The sequence below is a fragment of the Pleurodeles waltl genome, chromosome 6, assembly GCF_031143425.1.
Source record: "Pleurodeles waltl isolate 20211129_DDA chromosome 6, aPleWal1.hap1.20221129, whole genome shotgun sequence".
NCBI classification, from domain to species: Eukaryota; Metazoa; Chordata; class Amphibia; order Caudata; family Salamandridae; genus Pleurodeles; species Pleurodeles waltl.
The window spans coordinates 1,344,475,422-1,344,499,794 of record NC_090445.1 but is presented as its reverse complement, the minus strand read 5'-3'; positions in this window follow the sequence as shown (position 1 = coordinate 1,344,499,794).

The window sequence follows — 24,373 nt, the reverse complement described above, 5'->3', positions numbered from 1 at the left end:
ACCCTGAAACTGCTTGTTCCAGCACACTAGTTTTTATAACAGTGCACTAAGAACAGAAGCTCAAGGGAAGGGGGGAAGTGGATAAAATAAAATAAAGAGACAACAGCGTTCTTGCGTTTCCACTGTTGAAGTGCTGCACAAATCTGCGGCCCTCTCTGACTTCGGTAGAAACTGGTGCCTAATGAAACATAAACAAAGAACAGATAAGTACATCCTATTCCTAACTGGGTTCCTGACTATCCCTTTATTTATTAGAAATTTTCTTCTAAAAGTACCTCTTGGATCCTGGTCTCTAGTTTCCAGGTTTGGAATGTGTTACTGCTCTGGGATGTGCTTTCTATTACTCTAAAGCTTCTAAAACATTAAACAAATACCGTTATCAGAATTATCAATATCAAACATTCATCTTAATATAACTAAAGCCTAAATTGCCAATAGCAGACTCACTTTTCCCATAATTTCCAGAATCTTTTATAAAACAAATACTGTACTTTTACGTCAAAATACAGTATGTAATTTGTGCCAGTCCTTGATTTACTGTTTGCCTTGCTGTTAATGGTTTCCACGGTTCGATTCTTAAAAGTTCCATAAAAAAATTTTTGCTTCACAAAGTTCCGCAAAGTATTGTTGTAACAAAGAGTTTGAATCACAATGTTCGTGGAAGGTATCTTGTTTCAAATTGTCTATACACGAATCCAGAAATTGTTGTCAAAGTTCTTTCAGGTAATAAAAGTTTTGCACTTACTTGTTGCTGGCAAGAGATACTGATCAGTCTAACCTTGTCTTCTTTCTCTTTTGCAGGTTGCTTGTAGGAGAGAGGCTGAGGCAAGGAGGAACCGGAAACCGGAAGAAGGAAGAGCCAGCAGCTGCGCCCATTGAAGCCAATGAAAGTCTGTAGAGAGCAGGAGTGCCAGCACCGAGGGATCTGTCCTCAGGTAAGCGGGAGGTAGACGAGCACAAGCACTGGGCGAGGCTCGAGGGCTGCCTTTTATAGACAGGGCTGGGTGTGGTTCTCACATGCTGCACATGTTCTTGAAAGGTGTGCAGAGCTGGGTGTGGTTTGAAGAGCTGGGTGTGGTCCTCACATGCTGCACATGTTCTTGAAAGGTGTGCAGAGTTTCAGTTATTATGCAAATGAGTTAAATTAACACATGGCCTAGACAGGAGTGTTTTAAAGAAGCCTTGGTAAAAGCAAGGCCCAATGTGTAAACAAAACAGCACATTAAACAACACACACAGAAGCCTGGGGGGGGGGAAGGTGAGATAACAAGAAAGGCTTTCAATAGTAAGTTTAAAAGGGAGCTATTACAGAACCCACTAGTGCAGTGAGAGGGGACATGCTCTTTGCTGTGCACAAACCCTAACACTCGGGTACCCTGGGCCTCAGCCCAACCCCATTCCCTCCCATCTGAGACAGGACATGGGGTGCCTTACCCGCCCCAATACACTGGGACCTACCTGGGACACAAGCCTTTCCCACCACACCTGGTTGGGAAACACCTAGACCACTCTCATTAGGAACACACCCTAATGCCACACCAGACCCTCTGGTACGCAACCAGAAGTCTGCCTCCTTTGCAAGCTCCCTGGGGTCAGAGAGCTCACACACTGACAAGTGTTGGTGTAACTCTGGAAAACAACAACGAAGCAGGTGCTCTCTGACAATCAGATTAAACAGCTCTTCAAAATTGTTTACTGTGCTACCCTTCACCCATCCATCTAGTGCAATGCAGCAATCCTCCACAAACTCCTCCCAAGACTGGTGGGACAGTTTCTTACCACCCCTAAACCTTTTTCTGTATTCCTCAGGGGAAAAACCATACTTCACAATCAGTGCATTTTTTACAGTGGAGTATCCCTCCCTGTTACTCTCTTCTAGAGTCAGTAGGGCATCCCTCCCCTCCTCAGGAATAAAGCTCCCTAGGTCAGTTCCCCAATCCTTCTCAGGGATCCTGCGCTCTACCAGAGCCCTCTCATATTCCTTTAACCACTGACGTATGTCACCCCCCTCTTGGAACCTAGGTACCAGATCTATGGGTATGTGAGGAACATCTTTGCTACAGCACTGTACATTGCTGCCACCACTGGACTCCACCTGCAGCGCTGGTGAGTCCAGAAACTTCAGACTGCGCTGTAGGGCAAGTCTTTCTCTGGCAAAGGCCCTCTCTGCCTCTGCCATTCTCTCCTGTACTAAGGCCTTCTCTACCTCAGCCCTTCTCTCCTCAACAGCTAGGCGCCCTAACTGCAACTTCAGGTCCCTCTCTTCCCGCCTATCTCTTAGCTCACAAGGTGTCAAGGAATGAGAGGTAGCCCTGCTTCTTACACTGGACCCAGCAAGGGACTCCCTATCACTGGGGCCTTCCCTGTCAACTGGCGTCCCCAACCGGTCATTCTCACCCTCCTGATCAGTCTCTCTACCACTCTCTAGGGATGAGGTCTGGGAGCCCTCCCATTGGGAACCCTCACTACACTCAGGATCCAATGGGTACTCCCTAAGCACACTCCCTCCCTGGGTATATGTCACAAACCTTTCAAAGACATTCAGAGATCTCCTGAGGTCCCCTTCTACAGGCAGCCCTCTCTTTCTACAGAACCCCTCTAATTCCTCCTGCGTGTAAAACGGCAGGTCCTCTAAATCAAAGGTAAGTCCCATCTTGAAAAGGTACAAATAACTCAAATGTGACAACCACACAACCCAAGCGTGAGAACTGAAAACAGGAAAAATGAGCAAAGAGAGAAAGTTAAGAGAAGCCAAACATGTGATGGTCTAAAGACAATCCTTGTAGTGAAATAATGAGTCACAATGGTATTGTGCAAGCGCAAGTCCTACCCTCACCGCTGACGACCAATGTTAGAAATGGGGTTATTGGTTGGCTAAGGTATGCACCTCAGCCAGGCAGAACTTACCCACTCTAGTCAGGGCAAGGGAGTTACACATCCAAGATAACCCCTGCTCACCCCCTTGGTAGCTTGGCACGAGCAGTCAGGCTTAACCTGGAGGCAATGTGTAAAGCGTTTGCACAACACACGTGACGCAATATCCCCACCACATAGGAAACACACCAGATTATATGAAAATATACTGTATTGTACTCAACGCAATTATCAGACCAAACATCACACATCAGTACTATCCTGCTACCTTAGCAGTTGTCAGAATGTTACACATTAGTTACTCTACAAATTAGCAGTAGTCACACATAACACACAGGTTACTCGGTATTCTGCAACATAAGCAGTAGTCAGGAAACACGTTATTACATCACAGCACTTGTCATAAGAATATCATAAAAGGCCCATAGTAGGAACATTAGAAAACATATGGCAAGTTAGAAAAACATATTAGCAAGCATGTCCATAAAAGGAACATTTGCATATGCACACAAAAACATCATAAAACAGGTAGGCAATATGTAATGCAATAAAGTCTCTAATAAGAACTTCTGATATATATCGTCCCTTTGAAATACCTGGTAGATGATAAAGGCACCTCCAATGCCTAAGAAACAGAAACAAGGGGGCCCGGCGCTCCCTGCACAAAACGGTGGCCTTGTGATACTGTAGAAGGAGAGGGGCAGCACGCACCCTCCCCGATCCTTACTGGGTCCCTCCTGGGAACTCGTGATCCTTAGGGCCCCCCCTCGGGCCTCAACCAGCCCTCTCACACGGGGGGCACAATTACGGGCTCCGAGATCCAACCACAAAAGGGGGGGGGCAGTGTCAACCGGGGCCCCCTGGTGCAGTAGGGACCCTCACCCTGGGTCCGTACTGCAGGTCGAGTGCATTGGTGGTGTGGGGCGAGAGGGGCGACTCCAGCCAGCCCCACCTCGCTCCTAGAGTTGGAGACCGCAAGTCCAGTGTCTCCGTACACCGGGGGAGCCGCCTAACTCAAGGCACCACCCGGCCTTGGGCACAGAGGGCTCCGGTAGGGAGATCCTCCCGTCTTCCTTCTGTACCTCGTCCGTGAGGTGCAGTACTCGTCCCGGGCTGCAGCGGTGATTCACAGGAGATGGGGCTTGCCCGAGCCCCGGGGGCACCACAACCTTGGACCGCCTTTCTCCACCTGTTCCTCGTGCCCCGGGGGCAAACCAGGCTTCGCATTTCGACACGCTCGTCGTTCTCCTTACACTCGGGTCACGGCGGTGATTAATGTGGGGAGAAGTGCTCGTAGGGCACAAGAGCTGATCTCACAGCAGCGCTCTGGAGGCGCTTAACTCCACATTCAGCAGAGCGCTCCACAGACATGGGTGCAAGGCAGAGAAAGAACGCTTTCCATGCGCTTTGAGGAACAGGGGCAAGACACCAGCAGCACTCCTTGGGCTAGGAATGGATGTAGGGGTCAGGGGCCACAGCACACTGCCCCTGGGAGACAAGTTTATCAGAAAAGGCCCACAGGTGGAGGGCCCAGCAACAGGCCAGCTCAAGAAATGTGCAGCAAGTGGAAAGTCCTCTGCAGTGACCAAGCAGGTCACCGGTCAGTCCAGCAGCAGTAGTCCATGGCGGTCCCTGGTGAGTCCTTCCAGTAGTCTGTGTCCAGTTCCAGGTAAGTTCAAACGTATCCAAATTGTGGGGAAAATTCCCCTGTACTTATAGTCAGTTCTTACAGTGTTTTACAATGGTATGGAGAGGAGGTTCCAGCCAGTTACAACTGGTTCTGGGAGTGCCCCCTCTCTCCTTTCAGCACAGGCTCCAAACATCAGTGGGGGGTTAACGACCCTATTGAGTGAGGCCAGGGCACAGTCTTTACAAATGCAGGTGTGCCCCGCCTCTCCCTTCTCTCAGCCCAGGAAGACTATTGACTATGCAGATGCACCTCTGTGACACCTCCACCCTACCTGTGTACAGGCTGTCTGAAAAGTATGCACAAAACCCCAACTGTCACTCTGACCAGACATGGATTGGAGTCAAGCTGCAAAACACCAGAGTCATAAGCACAGATAAATGCGCACTTTCTAGAAGTGGCATTTCTGTGATAGTAATAAAAAATACACCCACACCAGTAAGCAGTATTTATTATCCCCATCACAACCATACCAAACACGCCTACGCTACCCCTCATAAATCAAACAATACCCCTTACACATAAGGCAGGGCATTTCTAATGCAATCCTATGAGAAGGCAGCACTCACAGCAGTGAGACACCAGTTAGGCTGTTTGCCACTACCAGGACAGGCCACGCAACTTGGGACATGTCCTGCCTTTCTACATACATGGCACCCTGCCATTAGGGCAGGTCCCTGTGGCAGAAAACTGCACACACAGGCCCTGCGCTAGCAGGCCTGAGACGGTTGTACGACGGAATGCCGACTGACAAAACAACGGGTGCCTAAACAACGAGGTCGGATCACGGACCTCGTTGTTACTACTAATGCCTTTACCACGAATGCCTTAACAACGATATTTCATTGTAAAGGCATTCCTGGTAAAGTCATTAGTAACAGGCACCCATTGATCCTGCATGCCTCACCCCACCCCCCCAACCCCACCCCAAAACCTAAAACCCCCGACCCCCCACCCCCTCCCCAAAACCAAAAACGCCCCAACCCCACCCCAAAACCTAAAACCCCTGACCCCCCACCCCCTCCCCAAAACCAAAAACGCCCCACCCCCCCAACCCCACCCCAAAACCTAAAACCCCGACCCCCCACCCCTCCCCAAAACCTAAAACGCCCCACCCCCCCAACCCCACCCCAAAACCTAAAACCCGACCCCCCACCCCCTCCCCAAAACCTAAAACGCCCCACCCCCCCAACCCCACCCCAAAACCTAAAACCCCGACCCCCAGCCCCTCCCCAAAACCAAAAACGCCCCACCCCCCAACCCCACCCCAAAACCTAAAACCCCGACCCCCCACCCCCTCCCCAAAACCAAAAAACGCCCCACCCCCCCAACCCCACCCCAAAACCTAAAACCCCGACCCCCCACCCCCTCCCCAAAACCCAAAACGCCCCACCCCAAAACCTAAAACCCCGACCCCCCACCCCGTCCCCAAAACCTAAAATGCCCCAACCCCCCCAACCCCACCCCAAAACCTAAAATCCCGACCCCCCACCCCCTCCCCAAAACCAAAAACACCCGACCCCCCCCAACCCCAGCCCAAAACCTAAAACCCCGACCCCCCACCCACTCCATAAAACCAAAAACGCCCCACCCCCCAACCCCACCCCAAAACCTAAAACCCCCGACCCCCCACCCCCTCCCCAAAACCTAAAACCCCCCACTTACCTGAGTCGTCGCCTCATCTGCATCATCCTCCTCAGCCGACTCCCTTGTTTGTACCTTAACCATGCATGTTCGTTGTTCAGGACATGCGTGGTTAAGACACAAAATAACGAAGTCGTGGTTAAAGAAAGCGTTGTTCCGCTTTCGTTAACCAGGACTTCGTTATAAAAAAGTCGGCATAAAGGATGTTTCCCGCCTGAGACAGGTTTTGAAAGTCTACTTCAGTGGGTGGCGCAAGCAGCGCTGCAGGCCCACTAGTAGTATTTAATTTACAGGCCCTGGGTATAGAGATACCACTGTACAAGGGACTTATAGGTAAATTAAATATGCCAATTAGGTATAAGCCAATCATACCAACTTTAGATGGGAGAGCACCTGCACTTTATCACTGGTCAGCAGTGATAAAGTGCTCAGAGTCCTAGAGCCAACAGCAAGAGGTCAGAAAAACCAGGAGGAAGGAGGCAAAAAGACTGGGGATGACCCTGCATAAGGCAAAAAGTCCAACAATGAGCTACTCCAAATAGCCAAAAAGGGCTCAGCACCGGGAGGGGGAAAGGCCCAGCAGATAAGGGGTTAGCAGGTTGGACATGTACATTTAAGTTTTACATAGCAGTGGGTAATGAATTCAGCTCTGCTGTCGGAGTTTGCACAGTTCTGAAAAACTCTGCAGATTATCGCTGAACAGAGTTTTTTCCCTCTTGAGGCTCGCCAACGTTAGGTTGGTGAGAGCAAGCAAGAAAAATCACATGGTAGATCACCTCCTGGAAAGATTTCTCAACAAGGGCAATCACAGCAGGTTGCAACCACTCAAATTGAAAAACCTGACACTCGAGTTGAGGAAGCTTCCGCTTGAGTAGAAAATCTACTCTGGTGCCAGAAAGAAGCAGTGCCCTCTTGACCTGTGTGTTGTGCAGTTTCTGCTGTTTTTACAGTGCGGGACAAACTCCAGGCACTAAAAATCAGGGCGAGCAACGTGCCTTACTGCTCATGGAGCACTACACAGTTTTTGGCATTTCATGGAGTTCTGCATAGCAAAACTTCGTACACTCTGTCCAGTCCTAGTTTTACATGCCCAGGCAGTGAAAAATTCTAGAATTTCCTAAATTCTTTTCACTACTGCAAAACCTATCTCTCCCATAGATTAACATTGGGATTGCCTTATTACATTTTAAAAGTGCAATGTTTGATTGAGAAATGTTGGGGCCCCAAAGATTGGTGTCACTGGAGTCACATTTTAGGATCACAACTGATGGTGAAGTCGGATTTTAAAATGTAATTCTGAAAATGCCCCTTTTAAAAGTTTTTACCCTAAATCACACAGTGCCTTCTGCCTGTCTCTGAATACACATCTGGGTGAGTAGCAGCTGGGCTCTTGTGCCTTCCCTCCAGAAAGCCACACACAAAGGGAGTTTAGGTTTGACTGACAGACCATCAGCATCCTGATGGCCCGTCCTGGACAGGATGGGAGGGAGGAGCTGACACCTGAATCGGTTATTTCCTGACCCCACACAAAGAGCTGCATAACCCCTGAGGTGAGCCTGGAGGAAGGGCAGGAAGAGCAGGAACTCTGTACACTTCTAATACATCTCTTTGAAGTCTCCCTACTTCAAAGACCCAACAAGGTATAAGTACTGGCTCTCTGATCCTACCAACTCAGTACATGTCTGGACCTGAGGACATTCTTCCAGGAAGGAGGACTGCTGTGCTGCTGAAGGGACTGTCACTCTGCTGGACTTTGCTGGACTTTGTTAGACTCCTGTCTCCTGTGCCTGCCCTGCTGCCTGGTGCCCTCCTTGCCTGGGAGGGAGAAGGAGTGGACCTGTAACTCTATATCCCCATACCAAAGAGACTCAAATGGCTTTGTGACTTACCTCCTGTCCTGAAGTCTCAAAGACTTCTCTTCCAACCTCAGACAGCACCTGTACCTTGTTTGCGGCCAGTCTTCCTTTGCTAAGTGGTGTCAAACTAGCCCAGAACCCTTGGAAGTGAATATAATGTCCTACATCTGCCAGAACCTGCACATCAATGCCATTTCACTGACTGGAACCAATGCATTACCTGCTGTGAGATCCAGATCGACACATCACTGCTGTTACAGGGACCCGACCAGTGCATCACACTCGGAAACCGCTACACTGCCTCTGGTACCACTGCTTCAGAACCAAGGCATAGCTCCCACTGTGTGGAGAAGAGTGACACGTTGCCCCATCCAGCATGGATTAACCCAGCGCATTGCATTCAGAACCACTGCACTCTGAACCAGGGCTTTACCCAACTGAATGAACACCATAGTTGTGTGGAGAATTCTGGCGCAAAACTCCAACTGAGTGGAGATCATCAATGTATCTCATGCTGTGAGAAGGATTAAGGTGCGGCTCCTCAGCAGACCCTGCATAGGTTCTGTGGTTGGCCTGTACTCCATTGCATGTTGCCTGAACTCTGGACTTTGTCCTGGTATGGGATGACCAGATGACTCTGGTTGGTGCTTTATGCTTTTAAGCACTATTTTGCATTTCAATCTTTAAAAAAATCATATCTCAACTTCTACTTATTAGATTTTTGTTGTTTTGGTCTTATTTTGTTCATTAAATTAAGCCCTCCTAATTCTTATAACCAGGTGTGATATTTGTTTATGTGGTGCTGTTACTGTTTTACTATTTTAAGTGTTGCACAAATACTTTACACATTGCTTCCTAAGCTATGCATGAATGCTCTGTGTCAAGCTACAACAGGGTGAGTACTGGCTAATTTATGGCATCTGACTTACCCTGACTAGGACTGTGGTTCCTGCTTGGAAATGGTGCTTACCTCTGCCAATGAGAAACCCAATTTCTAACAGAGGGTCACAGATCTACAGGGCCTGAGGGTTTATCAATCATTGAAACCTGCATCTCACAACAGAGAGTGACGACCCAGGATTCACCTTTTATTTGAATCCACACAAACAATACTTGTGTGTTTGTTTTTTTTGTGCACATGCTTGCTAATACAACATGCGACTTATGTACATGTACATACTAAGATTTTTCCAGATCACAATGTTAATTCCTTAAATGTCCCTGCTGTTTGTAACAAACTGATCCACAAGAGAAATGATAAATGTTTAAGCACATAATATTAATAAATGAATCTTGTATAGCTAAGATGTAAGAAACAGCAGAATTTTTATGCAGATCAATGTCAAAATAACCCAGTCAATATTTTGTTTGGGATAATTTAACAGCAGCAATTAAAGAAGCAATTCTATCTTACACAATTTTAGAGATACAATGGCTCACTAGGAGAATCACAGGCTTGTCTGTCACTCTGTCAATTAAGATGTCCACATGGCTCTTTAGTTTATTCCCATCAAAGAAATCGTCTGAAAACAACTGATTGCTGTCAATTTTTGCCCAGCATTGGGAAGACTTGCAGTTCTGGTTCCATTGCAGCCACAGACTCCTCAGTGTCACTGGAGGTGAGTGTGATGTGTTTCTGCCAGGCTTTTGGTGTTGTTGCTACCACCCCGAAATCCTGGCGGTGTGCTATATCATGATAAGATGGGTGTTTCCTTGTCTTTCGCCAGCCTGTAGGTGGCTACCGCCGTGTTCAGTGGTTGTACCTCGGTGGTGGTTGGTGTGGTACATTGGCTGTCTATGGGAGGAATCACCGCCATGGTCATTATTTGGTGGTCATTACCACCAGCTTGGCAACGGTACTACTGCCATCGCTGTTGTGGCGGTAACCTGACCGCCAAGGTCATAATGATCACCTATGTGTCTTATGCAGTTAGCAACACTGCAGTAATAAGTGTTATATAACTGCTACATTAAAAAGGTTGTTACAATGCTGTGCATTGTGAAAACCTACAGATAAGCAATGGAAGAAAAAATACACAGATACATTATTATTTTCCTTAAAATGGTTGTTCTATAGCAGTGTCAGAAATATTTCCTATATAAATAGAACCAGTTTTGCAAGTTTATAGTGTTGGGGTTAAACTGAAGGAACATTGGCAATGACATACTTCCATTGGCTAATTCACCATTGTCTCACTTACTTAGGGCCTGATTTAGAGTTTTATTGAGGGGTTACTCAGTCACAATGGTGACAGATATCCCGTCCACGGAAATCTAAGGGCCTGATTTAGAACTCAACAGATGGGTTACTCCATCACAACGGGGATGGATATCCCATCCACCAAAATCTAAATCCCATGGAATATAATATATCCATCATTGTTGTGATGGAGTAACACATCTGCAGAGTTCTAAGTCAGCCCATAAATCACATAATAGCCCATGGTATTTAGATTTTAGCAGATGAGGTATCCATAACCATTGTGATGGAGTAACATCTCTGCCAAACTCTAAATCAGGCCTTTAGTGCCTCTCTTAGACTAGCTAAGAAATTATTTCTACAACATTTTATAGTATATCATAATGTTGTGTATATTCTTTTATTGTTGAAAATTAATTCATCTGTGTTAATATGTAGTTTCCCATGCTGATACTTATTTCATCAAAATGTTTTCTGATGAGAAAACCTGGAGTTTGTAATTCCCTGGAATAAACAGAGAGGAATAGGAGGCTCTTCACATAATGAACAGTACTAAACATTGTTTTCCATCCCTGTTTGCAAATGCTGTCTTAGATTATAAAAGGAAAATGGAATGTTCATGGAGGTGATTTCAGGTTAATGGAAGAACTGCACCAAAGAAGGGTTACTGGGAACAATAGAAATGTTTTCACAAGAGGTTCTGAGTGATATCAAATATGCAAAGAGATTAATCAATTTTATATTATTTTATGCATGCTATGCCCATGCCTTAAACCCTTTCACCAGCTCAGGTTAGAAGCACAAGGGTAGCACAGTCATGGGTGAGACATGCAAATCTTTGTATACCACCAACCCCAACACCTTCTACATTATGATTGGTATAGCTCTTCCCTCACTCGTCTTCAGATAAAGCAAACAAATATCTGGCATCCTGTCACTCTCCCACAGCACCCGCTGCACAATCTCCATCCCAAACCAGACGCCATACTCTCAGATATAATATTGAGAGTGGGTTCCAGCACAGCACTGAAAGCAACAGAGAAGTTAGATGGCAGTTGGAAGCACAGAAGCTCTATCACATTCCCATTCCTCCCTTGTTTTGTAGGATCTCTGGATTTTTTAAGACCGGAGGGGGGGGGGGGGGCGTAGTGGATCACTGTTGGACCTGGCCCTTTTTGCTTGGTCATCCCCACATTTTTTGCCTCCTCTCTCCTAATTTTCCTGACCTATTTTTGTTGGCTTTAAAACTCTGAGCTCTTTACCAATGCTAACCAGTGCTAAAGTGCATATGCTCTCTGTGTAAATTGTACTGTTGATTTGTTTATCCATGATTGGCATTTGATTTACTGGTAAGTCCATAGTAAAGTGCACTAGAGGTGCCCAGGGCCTGTAAATCAAATGCTACTAGAGGGCCTGCAGCACTGGTTGTGCCACCACATAAGTAGCTCTGTAATCATGTCTCAGACCTGCCATTGCAGTATCTCTGTGTGCAGACCCTTTCCATTTCCTACATATAAGACACACCTAAGGTATGCCCTAGGTATCCCCATGGGCAGGGTGCAGTGTATGTTTAAGGTAGGACATATACTAATGTGTTTTATATGTCCTGACATTGAAATACAGCCAAATTCTGTTTTCACTGATGCAAGGCCTATCTCTCTCATAGCTTAACCTGGGGGCTGCTTTAAATATGATTAAATCGTAGATTCCATTTGAGAACAGATAGACATGTGGAGTTTGTGACCTCTGAACTCACAATTCAAAAATACATCTTTTGGTAAAGTTGGTTTTGAGATTGATTGTGTGTTTGAAAATGCCCCTTTTAGAAAGTGGGCATTTTCTTACTTTAACTATTTTTGTGACTCTGCCTGTTTGTGGATTCCCTTTCTCGGTTAGTTTAACAGTAGGGCTGTGTGCACCACTCTCCAGACAGTGACACAAAGGGGGCTGGGGTGTAGCCTACATATTCTGATTAGCCATCTGTGCTAGGAGAGAGGGGAGGAGTGGTCACTCGCACCTGAAAGGGCTGTGCCTGCCCTCACACAGTGCAGTCTCCAACCCCCGGTGTGTGTCTGAGGCCTTGCCTGGCAAGGCAGGATTTCACAAACAAGTGAGACTTTCCTTTGAAGTAAGCCTACTTCAAAGGACAAAATGGGTATAAGAAGAGGACCCAAAACCACGAACTTTAGACACTTCTTGGGGTAGACACTCTCCCTCACAGACACTTCTGGATAAGAAACTGGTGAAGATTCCCAGAACCAGACCTGCCAGGAGGAACTGCCTGGCTGCCCAAAGGACTCACTGGGACTGCTTTTCTGAGAAGGACTGCTGCCTTGCTGTTGCCCTGCTGCCTTGCTACACTCTCGCGCTGTGCTGGGAAGTGCTCTCCAAGGGCTTGGATAGAGCTTGCCTCCTGTTCCCTGAAGTCTCATAACCAAAAAGACTTCACTCCTGCAACTGAACTCCTTGTGCGGTGAAAATTTAATGCACAGACGACCAAAAACGATGCACAACCTGCCAAAAACAATGCACACCCTGCCCCATGATGAGAAATCCACTGCAGCTTGACTTTGCAAGGCGAAGATCGATACAGCGTCTGATTTGCGACCAGAACTTCGACGCACAGCCCACCGGATCCGTGCACCACTGACCCGGGATGATGCAGCCTGACTTCCAGAGAGGAATCGACACAGCGCCTGCAGTGCAGGAGACATTTCCACACAGTGCCCACTGGATCGACGCACTGCTTGTAACTTTGCTCCACAAGTCCAGGATTCCACGCACCGTCACCAGGGCACCAGAAAACCCCACAACCCGAAGAGGAACCAAGACAGCGTGTCAGAAGTCGACGCATAGCCTTCCCCTGCGTGGAAAATAACAACATAAGTCGGTGTGCGAATTGGCAAAACCGACGCACACCTCCCCGTTTTCCACGCATCACCTCCTATGCGGTCCCTTGTGGAGGTTTGGAACGCAAACCAGGTACTTTGTGCTTGCAAGAGACCTTTATTGTTTTTAAGAGCCAAGGTTTTTGTTTTTCAAAAACCTAAGACACTTTATATCACTTTTACAGTGACATCTAAACATTTACTTATTTCATTTTAATCGTTTTTGACCTGCATCTTATCAGATAAATATTATATATTTTTCCAAACACTGTGTGGTGTATTTTTGTGGTGCTATATGGTGTTATTGTATGATTTATTGCACAAATACTTTACACATTGCCTTTTAAGTTAAGCCTGACTGCTCAGTGCCAAGCTAGCAGAGAGTGGGCACACGATAATTTGGACTGTGTGTGACTTACCATGACCAGAGTGAAAGTCCTTGCTTGGATGGGGGTAACCTGGCTGCCCCATTTCTAACAATCACCAACGGAAAGGACAGATGCTACAGAGCTCAGCTCTTCATTGCTCAGCATCAGATCAGTGAAAAAGTGAAATTAATGTTCTCACTGTTCTGACAGTGTAGTGAAGATATTACTTGGAAACCTGCATTAACATAACTTTAAATGCACTATCAGCAACATGTTGCTGCAAATCCACATATGGCAGAGCAAATAGAAAATGCTGGAGGTGAAGCATTACCTAGTTCCCCCGTGTCCCTCAGGTCTGCAGAGACATGAAAGAGACAGCAGTTGAAAAGTAGGCCATCAGCTGCTGTTCCATGGCTTTCTTCTGGTGCTTGAAGATCCTAGGAATGAAAAAGAATATCTTGAAAGTGAGCACTTCCATTAGTGACATTTCCACTGCTGTGGCATAGTAGCAGTGAAAGGCCTGGTTTAGAATCCTCTATTTGCTCTCAACTAGAGCCCTTCATAACAACAGTAGAGGACAACAACAAATCATCACACAAGAAATCTATGCAACAATAAAAGCAGAGCACAGCATACACACATATTACACAAGACAATACAACACACCACACAATGCATCAACATGAGGAAAAGATGCAAACACAAAAATACAACACTAATATATCAATGCAACAGATCACCCGTACCACAAAATACACCAACCTAAAAAAAGACCAGGAAAAGAATACCAAAATACAACATATGAAATCACAACTATAAAACAATAACAAAGCTGGCTACCAACACACCATAGCAACACAACAGGATAATAAACCAAACCAGATAACAACATAAAAAACAACAATGATATTGTGTTGTATTGGTATTTAGTAATAATCAGTGCTTTGTTAATATTTTGAGTTGAATTTGTGGCATTCTTTTCTTTAGTGCTCTGTAGTTCCTTTGCAGACTTGTACACATGTTGTAAGGTTGTAGTGGAATGACACCTATTTCATTAATGTTTAGGTTCAAAGCAAATATTTACTACTATCAAAGATGTTACAATTCCACTACTCAAGGGGCAGATAGAAAAATGGTTTGGGGTAAAGCTATTACAATATCCCTTAGGTTTAAAAGGTGCAGCAACACCATAACAACATAACATCATATTAAAATACCACACTGCAAAAATAACAATGCAGCACAACAGTGGAACCACAGATAACAACAAAACAATGCAAAAATATCACAATACAAATATGAAATACACAGGCAAAACTCAACAAAACAACAACACAGAGGCAATGCAATAGCAGGCACAACTCATTATTACAACAAAAGCAAACAAACACAAATAATGGACGGAATGCAGAACCAATGAAACATTCACCCCAGTTACAGATCTGGGTTTAATCCATCAATTCTTTTGCTCACATGCCACCCCAGTTCGGACCCAGCCATATGTAAATTAGTCTTGACCCTGTTCCCCATGGGAAACGCACTGCCCCGGAATCAGTTTTGAGTGATCACAGGAGGGAGCATTCACATTTCCTCAGCCACACAAATAGGGTAGGTACAAGAGCTCTGTACAGGAAAAGAAAGGTTTTTCCATGTTGGATTGAGGTAGAGAGACACTCTAGGATTGTTTGCAATATGACACACAGGAACTGCTGGAAAGGTGGGTAGAGACACTCCTGTGAACTTTTCCCCATTGGTTAGGGAGAGTTTGAGTCTTCCCCAACCACAGACTAGTGCAGCCATAAATGTGACACCACTGGACAGCCTCTTCAGCTGTGGAAAAGAGAAGTGGGACAGCACCTGTTGTTGAGGCATGCCAAGAAAAATCTGACTAGACCTGCTCCCACTTGTACCCAGGACAAAAAGTGAATTACAAGGGTTTGCTGGCTGAGATGTTGATAATATAAAGGAACACTAAAGCTGAAAAAAGTCCTGCTTTTCTGAAAAAAACATTGGCTTACAAGTTTCAAGTGGGCAACCCTTGATCTTGCTGGTGCCTTCTGTTGGAGTAAGTCCTGACCCTAAGTGCCATTCTTGAGGTCCTAAAACACTTGGCAGGTGTCAGAATTTACTCTTCCTGACTTACCTAATAGCTAAGATTTAGAAACTTTTTCAATACTTTTTTTCCTGGAGAACTGTCATGGGACTGGGTCCAACCTACTAGCCGATCCACTATGGGCACATTTCCTGTGGGCATAACTTTGCTGGAGCTCCTGCAACGTTCTTCTCTGTAGCAGCAAATCTGATTCAGTAAACCCCATGCCAATCAGCATCGACAACATCAAACTCTTGCTGAGTACAGCCTGTGGCCTTGCCCCACTCAGGAAATCTGACTTTCAGAAAAGAGTATGGGGCATATTTATACTCTGTTTGCGCCGGAATTGCGTCGTTTTTTTTGACGCAATTCCGACGCAAAACTAACTCCATATTTATACTTTGGCGTTAGACGCGTCTAGCGCCAAAGTCCATGGAGTTTGCGTCTTTTTTTAGCGTGGACACCTACTTTGCGTTAATGATATGCAAGGTAGGCGTTCCCTTCTAAAAAATTGACTCCGAGGCATGTGCGCCGTATTTACACTCCCGGGCAAAATTCACGCCCGGGAGTGGGCGGGTCAAAAAAATTGACATACGGCCGCTTTTGCGCCGTTTTTTAGCGCCTGGACAAGGCAGGCGTTAAGGGACCTGTGGGCTCGGAAGGAGCCTAGAGGTGCCCTCCCATGCCCCCAGGGACACCCCCTGTCACCCTTGCCCACCCCAGGAGGACACCCAAGGCTGGAGGGACCCATCCCAGGGACATTAAGGTAAGGTTTTTTTTTTTGTGGCATAGGGGGGCCTGATTTGTGCCCCCCTACATGCCACTATGCCCAATGACCATGCCCAGGGGACAGAAGTCCCCTGGGCATGGCCATTGGGCAAGGGGGCATGATTCCTGTCTTTGCTAAGACAGGAGTCATTTCTATGGGGGTTGGGAGTCGAAAAAAGTGGCGCAAATCGGGTTCAGGCGAAAAATTTGCCTCAGCCTAACTTGCCCCATTTTTTGGCGCCCAAGCTCCATATCCCCCTACGCCGGCGCTGCCTGGTGTACGTCGTTTTATTCCACGCGCACCAGGCAGCGCCGGCGGCTAACGCCGGCTAACGTCATTGATTAAATACGGCGCCCGCATGGCGCTTCAGAATGGCGTTAGCCGGCGCTAATTTTTTTGACGCAAAACTGCGTTAGCGCAGTTTTGCATCAAAAAGTATAAATATGGCCCAATAAGTCTAAAGGTAGAAATCTTCACCAGGCCCAACATAGAGAAGCATCTGATCAGCATTGATAACTTCCTGGGCACAAACTCTGGACTTTTCAAGCTTAGAGCCTTTCCTTCATTGCCGGCTTCACCAAGACCTGATCCTTTGTAAATCTCCCTCTGGATGAGTCCATCTTCGGATTCAGCCTGCAAACTTGCTGTGCAGAGGACTCTATCTTCTCAGAAATGTTTAGGCCCATATTTATACTTTATGAGCACCGCATTTGCGTCATTTTTTAATGCAAAAGCTTTGCAAACGTGCAAAATACAATTGTATTTTGTACGTTTGCGCAGCTTTTGCATTAAAAAGTGGCACAAATGCGGCACTAAATAAGTATAAATATGGGCCTTAAAGTCAGTAGGTAACTATTTTACTGGGACTAACTTTAGGAGGCTGGCCTGGTTTGTAGTGGTTACCTAAGGTACTTACACCTTATACAAGGTCCAGTTATCTCTTATTAGTGAAATGTAGGTAGTGTTCTAGGACCTTAGGCTGTCTAGGGTTAGCTGTAGTAGAACGGTTTAGGCTGAGCTAGGAGACATGCAAAGCTCCTGCAATACCACTATAGTTACACAGTACTTATACACAATAAGAGACAATACTCAGTATTACCAAAAATAAAGTTACTTTTTTTAGTGACACAAGGTAAAAAATATCTTAGAAGCAATACTACTTCTGGAGGTAAATATTATACAAAATATATACACTAGTAACCAAAATTAGGTAAGTAAACAGTCATAGAATAGTGCAAACAGTAGGAAATACTGTAGATTGCAATGGGCCTAGGTGCAACACAAACCATATACTAAAATAGTGGAATGCGAATGTCGAATTAGGCAAGTGTAGTGTGTAGAGAAGCGATGGGAGTGTAGTAAAACACCAAAGGTAAGTAAAGTACCCCACCCTAGATCCCAGGAAAGCAGGAGTAAAGTACAGCAAGTTTCCTCAGGAGACACTACAAGTCGTGATAAAGTATTATGCGAGAACCAAGCAAGACTGCAAGCAACAAATTATAGATTCCTGGACCGGAAGACTTGTGGAGAGAGGAGACCAAGTCCAGAAGTCGAAGAAGAGTCCAGGATGGACAGGAGCCCCTGCCAACCTGGAAGAAGGTGCAAAAGTGGATTCTCCGGTCAGAAGAAAAGTACAGAAGTGTACCAAAGAAGATGGCTGTGGGTTCCTGCTTGGTGCAGGATATGTCCTACATCAAGTATTGGCTGCAGGCTGTTTGTGTCGCTGGATTCCGCCAACAAGCCTTGGTTCAAGCAAGTATGCGGTTTGCTTCAAAGAGGAGCTGCCTGGAGCCAGGAGGGACATGGGGGTCTCAACTCAGACTGAGGAGACAGAGGGGACTCTCAGCACTTTAGAGAGCCCTCAGAACACCAGGCAGCACCCACGGGAGTCCCAGAACACAGGGAAAAAGAAGATGCAAAGTGTGGTCATGCACCACTACAATGGAGGGTCCCACACCGCCAGAGAACAACTCAGGGAGCTGTGCATTACAGGATGGATTGCTGGGGAACTGGGCTACACTGTGCATGAAGAACTTTTGGAAGAAGTGCACAGAAGCCCAAGGAGCTGCAAAAGACGTGGTGCACATGGGTACTGTCACTGCACGGGGAGGGAAGCTCTTACCTCCACCAAATTTGGACAGCTGAACCTTTGAACAGTGTGGGTCATTTTGGTCCACCACCTCTGTTCCAGGGAGCATGCTTGCCATCAGGAGAAGAGTCCCAGAGTACCAGTTCTCATCGCAGAAAGGTGCCTGCAGAAGCTGGGAAGTAACTCCCTCACTCCATGGGATATTCCTTCAGTTCTTCTGGTGCAGGGTGAAGACAGGCAGTCCTCAGAGCGTGCACACCTTGGAAACGTGCAAATGCTGGCTGGAGCTGAAGTTGCAGGTCACAGGAGTTGTCCTGGATACTTTGTTGCAGTTACAGTGGGTCCTGTAGCAGTCTGCAGTTGATCCGATGGTCAGAAGCTGAAGCAGAGGATGCAGAGGAGTCCTGGAGGAATCTTGCAAACTGAATCTGAGGAAACAACCAGAGGAGAGACCCTAAATAGCCCTGAGAGGGGGATTGGCTACCTACCCAGGTATGCACCTATCAGGAGGGGCCTCTGACTTCACCTGCTGACACTGGCCACTCAGAGGTCTCCAGAGGGTCCCCAGACCTTGGAATCCAAGATGGCTAACACCAGGCACACACTGGAGGAGCTCTGGGCACCACCCCTGGGGTGGTGATAGACAGGGGAGTAGTCACTCCCCTTTCCTTTGTCAAGTTCCATGCCAGAGCAGGGACTGGGGGTTCCTGAACTGGTGTAGACTGGATTATGCAAGGAGGGCTCTGTTTGTGCCCTTCAATGCATTTCCAGAGACTCTGGGAGGATACCCCTCCCACGGTTGCAACACCTATTTCCAATGGGAGAGGGTGTAACACCCCTCTCCTAAAGGAAATGCATTGTTCTGCCTTCCTGGGATTGAGCTGCTCAATCCCCAGGAGGACAAAAACCTGTCAATGTAGTGGTAGCAGCTGGGGCTGCAGTGGAAACCCCAGAGAGCTGGTTTGACAGTACTGGGGTCTATGGTGGAGCCAAGTTACCATTGTGAAGCTACATATATGTATTGAGATATATGTAGTGCACGCTTATCATGGTGTCCATGCACTCACAAAGTCTGTGGAATTGGCCCTGGACAACGTGGGGGCACCTTTGCTAGTGCAAGGGTGCCCTCACACATGCCCTCACACACAGTGGGGGTCATTACAACATTGGCGGTAAAAGGCGCTTACCGCCGTGCAGAAGACCGCCAAAACACCGCAGCGGCCGCAGAATTCCGCCACAGCTATTATGACCCACATCTCTGAATCCGCCAAAATTCAGACACCCACACAAGACCGCCACACCAAAGGTCAGTGATAAACTGGCGAAAACAAAACAAAACCTCCACCGTCACGCCAACAGAAACACGCCCATGCTATCACGACACACGAATCCAAGCAGCGGTCTTTCAACCGCGGTATTCCATTTGCGGTACACACCGCCGCGCTCAAAATACACACACATCTCCAAAACAACGCCACATTGGACAATTCAAAATACACACACCTGATACACATACACACACCACTCCCACACACCCATTGCAATATAAAACACACACCCACATCACCCACAAACCCTTACGACCAAAAATTAGAGACGAAGGCGACAGAGAGAGCACAGCAAGAGACAACCCCACCACACAGAGGCACACCACACCATCACGCACACAACATTACACGCACAATACACCACACACCACTACACATCACCACACACATCAACACTTACATCACCCCACACATCACCCACACCACCTCATGTCACGCCAAAGACACCCCAGGTTTTCCGAGGAGGAGCTCAGGGTCATGGTGGAGGAAATCCTCCGGGTAGAGCCACAGCTATTTGGCTCACAGGTGCAGCACACATCCATAGCCAGGAAGATGGAGCTATGGCAAAGAATCGTCAACAGGGTCAATGCTGTGGGACAGCATCCAAGAAATCGGGAGGACATCAGGAAGAGGTGGAATGACCTACAGGGGAAGGTGCGTTCTGTGGTCTCCAGGCACAACATTGCGGTACATCGGACTGGCGGCGGACCCCCACCTCCTCCCCCACAACTAACAACATGGGAGGAGCAAATCTTGACCATTATGCATCCTGAGGGCCTCGGAGTAGTCGGTGGAGGAATGGACACTGGTAAGTTAAATCTCAACTATTATACCCCCCACCCTACCTGCATGCCATCACACACCCCTGCCCTCACCCCTCCCCTATCACTCCAACTCCTCACTAATGTACTCATAACACAAACCACACATCCCAACACCAAGCCCTGCATGACACAACTAAGCATGGTCACCCATCACTAAAGCATGCTCACTGCACATACCCATAACAACCCCCTAACCATCATGACACAAGCCCCCACACATGAATGCTTGGAATGGGGTACACGCTCACCCACCCATTGTACACCATGACACACACACATGCAATAATCATGCCCTTATATCCCTGCAGGACCACTATGGAACGTCACCACACCGGAGGGTCCACACAACTCCACTCCACCCAGAGAAGAGGCCCACAGTGACTACAGCAGCTCTGCCCTACTGGATCCTGATGACCAGCCCGGACCATCGTGGGCCTCAGGACAGTCGGTTCCCCTCACACAGGAACAGCCCAACACTGACCTTCCACCCTCTGGCAACACCAGCACAGCACCCACCCAGTGGGCCCATACCTCCGTCCCCACGACACGTCAATCAGCTGTGTGTCCACCACTACAGAGAACCCAGGATAACCCACCACCCCAACAACAACAGGGACCTGGGGGCAGTGGTAGTGGGCACATGGTCCAGGGGACGGAGGCACAGGAACACAGGGGAACTGGGAGGGCTGCTGTGCGACAGGGGGCGGACAGGCCAAGGGAACCCACTCTCCACAAGGCCCTATCCTCCATCATGGCAGCATACCTCCACTCCCAGGAGACAATGGCAACGGTCCTGGCCAAGTTTTAGGAGACCCAGCGCCTGCAGGACTAACTGTATATGGGGTTCAGGGAGGACCTCAGAACCATCAGCTCCGCCCTGGGCACCATCATAGGGGTGCTGAAGGACATACAAAAGACCATGAGGGACACCGTGGCAGTCCAAGGAGCCCTTGACACTAGCATGGAAGATGAACTGCCCACCACCTCCGCCGGTGCTAGTGGACAGGACGCCCCGCCACAGGACCACCACACCAGCACCCCACCCCCTGCAGACTGACAACCACCACGCAAGCGGTCCCTGAGATCCAGGAACAGGACAGAGCAAGATGGCAAGACCCCCGCCAGGAAATGAGACCACCCTGATTGTCCTCCCCCTGTCCCACTTTGTTACCCTGTCCCGATTGGAACTGCCCCAGCTCCACTTCCTATGCCCATATGGGCAATGCACCTGTGAGACTTATAGACTGGACTCTGCCATGGACATTCCTTCACCGTCCCGCATCACCACATCACTACCCCCCTCCAGTTTTTGAGCACTGCAATAAACACCCTTGAACCACAAAACAATCTGGAGTCAGTCTGTGATTTGGTAAATATGTATAAACAATGACAGTGTCAACATGCTTTCCATTTTTATAACCAACATACCTATGTCACATATCACAAGTCCTTGAAGGATGCAAGAAGATGACACACTTTGCTAACCACACCTGTGAAACCGTAATGGAAAGGTACAACTCAGTGAACAAATACTGCTATGAAATGACAGACAGGATAGAGGTAGAACTGTGAAAGTGAATGTAATGGTAAAAAGATAACTGTTCTCACCTGTGTGTCACTGGAAATATTGCCGTATGACTGACTCCCTGTTGTCTATGTCTTCTTCCTCAGCGTCCTCCTCATCACTGTCCACAGGCTCCACAGCTGCCACAACACCGCCATCTGGACCATCCTCCTGCAGAAAAGGCACCTGGAATCGCAAAGCAAGATTGTGAAGCATCGAGCAGGCGATGAGGATCTGGCACGCCTTCCTTGGTGAGTAGAATAGGGAACCACCTGTCATATGGAGGCACCTGAACCTGGCCTTCAGGAGGCCGAAGGTGCGTTCGATCACCCTCCTAGTCCGCCCATGGGCCTCATTGTAGCGTTCCTCTGCCCTGGTCCTGGGATTCCTCACTGGGGTCAATAGCCAGGACTGGTTGGGGTAACCAGAGTCCCCCAATAGCCACACACGGTGCCTCTGGAGTTGACCCATCATATAAGGATGCTGCTATTGCGCAGGATGTAGGCATCATGCACTGAGCCAGGGAACATAGCATTTACCTGCAAGATGTACTGGTCTGCCAAACATACCATCTGTACATTCATCGAATGATAACTCTTCCGGTTCCTGAACACCTGTTCACTCCTGTGGGGGGGGACCAGAGCTACATGGGTTCCATCAATAGCACCTATGATTTTGGGGATATGTCCAAGGGCATAGAAGTCACCTTTCACTGTTGGCAAATCCTGCACCTGAGGGAAAACGATGTAGCTCCTTACGTGTTTCAGCAGGGCAGACAACACTCTGGACAACACGTTGGAAAACATAGGCTGGGACATCCCTGATGCCATGGCCACTGTTGTCTGAAACGATCCACTTGCAAGGAAATGGAGCACTGACAGCACCTGCACTTGAGGGGGGATTCCTGTGGGATGGCGGATTGGTGACATCAGGTCTGGCTCCAACTGGGTACACAGTTCCTGGATTGTGGCACGGTCAAACCTGTAGGTGATGAGTAAATGTCGCTCCTCCATTGTCAACAGGTTCACCAGCGGTCGGTACACCGGAGGATTCCGCCATCTTCTCAAATGTCCAAGCTGACGGTGCCTAAGCAGGACAACAGGGACAACAGAGTCAACAAAATCCCAGGTATGTACCCACACATACACAGAACACGCCACCAAAGACAAAGATCTTCCTGTATGTGTGTCGACTGTAGGCCTAGGTATGTGTGACGCAGTTGCAAATAAAGCCATGTGGGCCCCTGAAATGGCGGCTGCCTGACCTCTAAAGTGGGACAGTGGGATGTCAGGTAACTGCGGTGGCGTTGTATACCGTCGCGGTGGGTGGGCGAAGACCGCGGCGCAAAGCTGCATTGGTTAACATTGGACCCTATGGGTCCCAGGAGCCAATGATAAAGTACGCCGGCGGTGATGAGACGCACCGCCGCGGACGTCACCGCCGCGGGCGTGACCGCCATTTTCTATCTGTTCAATCACTTGATACCTGATCTTCGACAGGAGAGGACCTACACTGTAAGTGCTGCTGTGACCTCGGTCTGGAAGAGACAATGGCTGCTGCGTCTGGGGAAAGGGCCCCTGCCTTCACTGCTCAGGAGTTGGAGAAGCTCGTGGACAAGGTCATCCCCCAGTACATGCTGGGGGTCCACCAGAGACGGGGCACCCACTGCCAGAAAAGATGGGAGGACATTCGCCGCTGGAGCAAGAAGACAGTGGAGGCTCAGCTGGGGATGGCCTCCCAACGTGGGAGGGGTGCCCGGCGCCCCATGACCCCCCTGATGTTCCAGATCCTGGCGGTGGCCTACCCTGAGTTGATGGGCGCTTGAGGGCATCACAGCAGACACAAGGGGGTGAGTACACAATCATTCTTGGGACTTTGCGTGCAATTGAGGGGTCTAGGTGTGGGAGGAGGGCTGTGGGATTCCCTAGGCCAGGGCGACTTCCATAGGCGAGGCCCCTCCGTAAAGCAGGCCATGTGGCACACCACCCCACCGCAGTAGTGTGCCAAGTACAGGTATACATGCCCCTGTGGCATCCATGTGTGCAGATGTCCACCATAGCCATGTAGGCCAGATCCCAGGAATTGCATCTGTAGAGGCCAGGAGCATGGCGTAGTGCAGGGGGCTGCTGTGTCTGTATTGTCCGCCAACGGTAGCGGTATGCCATGCACTCAACCTGTCTTTCTTCTGTC